This window comes from Babylonia areolata, chromosome 1 (genome assembly GCF_041734735.1).
Source record: "Babylonia areolata isolate BAREFJ2019XMU chromosome 1, ASM4173473v1, whole genome shotgun sequence".
NCBI classification, from domain to species: domain Eukaryota; kingdom Metazoa; phylum Mollusca; class Gastropoda; order Neogastropoda; family Buccinidae; genus Babylonia; species Babylonia areolata.
In genome coordinates, this window is record NC_134876.1 from 54,878,720 (window position 1) to 54,881,219 (window position 2,500).

The window sequence follows — 2,500 nt, forward strand, 5'->3', positions numbered from 1 at the left end:
AACACACACATGATTTGAAAATTAATTTCAGTTTAAGATTTGGATTACTTAACACTATTCATTTCAGTCAGTTCAAGAGTTTCATTAATTGGCTGGTTTTTACCATGTACGTCCAGAGTTCAGGACATATATCCAACGCTATTGCATGCTTTTCAGAGAGCTGAATTCGTTGCAGCAATACTCATAACACAAGCTTACACGTACTCTTACGAGACATGTGCATGTTTACAATATTGATAAGACGTTTAAAGCAGATATAACTAAGGACAACTAGTTCTGATAAAAGCAAACGCCTACTTTCTACGTAAACAGGTTTCTAAACAACACGCTTGAAACCTGAAAACGAGCCACACTCATCTTTACAAACACCCACTTAATCTTGTGGAACGGTTGGCCAACAGAATTCAAAACATGCTCTTCCTTTACTAAGAAGCAACCCTTCCGACAACGTATGGGGATTTCTCAATAAAGCTGAAAGCCAAGTAACTCCATATATGTCCAAAGTTCCCAGGAAGATGCTTTAGACACAGTTTTTTACGCAGACATTTCAGACACATGGCCCCTGCTCCGTACTTCATTTCCCTACTTTCCCCGCAACTTCCTGTACAGTTTAAGGAATAGTCCAATGAGGTCGAAAGCACTCAGGGTTATTGATGTTTGAATAGCTCTAAAGGAAAAGATTCCATCCACGTTTCATTCGCTCCATTAAGAGGACTGGATTAAAGTCAGGCATTGATTCACAGCCCAGTGGAGTGGGGGTGGGGGGGCATTTCATAAATCTGGGCTTGGCAACATACTGGTTATTTGTGAGTGTGTGTGTGTGTGTGTGTGTGTGTGTGTGTGTGTGTGTGTGTGTGTGTGTGTGTGTGTGTGTGCGCTCGCCCTTGCTTCTGTGTGTGTGTGTGTGTGTGTGTGTGTGTGTGTGTGTGTGTGTGTGTGTGTGTGTGCGCGCGCGCGCGCGATCGTCCTTGCTTGTGTGTGTGTGTGTGTGTGTGTGTGTGTGTGTGTGTGTGTGTGTGTGTGTGTGTGTGTGTGTGTGCGCTCGTCCTTGCTTGTGTGTGTGTGTGTGTGTGTGTGTGTGTGTGTGTGTGTGTGTGTGTGTGTGTGTGTGTGTGTGTGTTTGTGAGTGTGTGTGTGTGTGTGTGTGTGAGTGTGTGTGTGTGTGCGGGTGCATTTCACTGTGTAGCCCTGCTGATTTCTTTCCCTTCCTCCACACCATCTGTTTCCCTTCATGTTGGATCAGCATCGATCTGCAGGTTTGTGTCTCCCGCTCTCTCCGTGTTTCGGTGTTTATATCCAGGTTTGGTAGCTTCTCTATGCCTCTCTCTCTCTCTCTCTCTCTCTCTCTCTCTCTCTCTCTCTCTCTCTCTCTCTCTCTCTCTCTCTCTCTCTCTCTCTCTCTCTCTCTCTTTTCAAAGCATGTATAAAACCGTAAAAGCTCGAGTACGTTGGGGGTGAGGGTTGGGGGATGGGGTGGGGGTGGGGGTAGGGTAACCGAAGCTTTCCTTTGTCAAAAAGGTTTAAAACAGGGGGAGATTACAAGTCTTTTACTTTTCTCTCTGTTCACAAACGATCTTGCCACGGACATAATCGAGAAAGGACGCCATGGTATACAACTGAATCCTGATATGATTGAACTGTTCATTTTACTTGTTTGCGGACGATATAGTGCTTTTGTCTGATACAATTACTGGTCTGCAGAACCAACTGAATGTGCTGGCAATGAAGGCTTCCGAGTTAGATTTACACGTTAAACTTGATAAATCCAAAATAATTATTTTTAGAAATGGTGGATACATTGCTCGGAGGGAAACCTGGACATATGAAGGTTACGACATCAAAATCGTCAATTCATATAAGTACTTAGGTTTGTTTTTCAGCACTAGATTATCTTTTTCGAAGGCTCTGGATGACATAGCAATGGAAGCACGGAAAGGTGTAACAGAAATATTTAGAACGTTATGGAGACTTGACGATTTCTCTGTTAGTATTTTCTTATAATTATTTGATTCACAAATAAAACCAATTCTGTTATATGGCTCTGAAATCTGGGGATTAATGCAAATTTCACCAATAGAAAAAGCGCACATGTTTGCTTTAAAAAAAAACCTTCTTAATGTGAGTCTAAGATCACCAAATGACATGGTGTATGGCGAGACAGGTCGTTACCCTCTGTATATATATATATATATATATATATATATATATATATATATATATATATATATATATATATATATATATATATATATATATATATATATATATATATATATATATTCCTTCTTGTCGTGTATAAAGTACTGGATCAGACTTACAAGAATGGATGAAAATAGACTTCCTCATAAATCTTATAAAAAGCTTCTATCGCTATGTGATCAAGACAAAGAGTGCTGGGCATCTCAGGTACGACACACTTTGCATAAATTTGGATTCGGCTTTGTTTGGGAAAATCAAGGTGTAGAAAATGCAAGAGAATTCTTGAATGATTTCAAACAAA

The 2,500-nt window shown here is 40.4% G+C and overlaps 1 protein-coding gene across 5 annotated transcripts in view; it reads right to left on the reverse strand.

Moving 5' to 3' along the window:
* The window catches only part of LOC143292716 (neurotactin-like), a 93,702-nt gene that overhangs the window by 11,245 nt on the left and 79,957 nt on the right, over nucleotides 1-2,500 (reverse strand). The window lies entirely within an intron of this gene.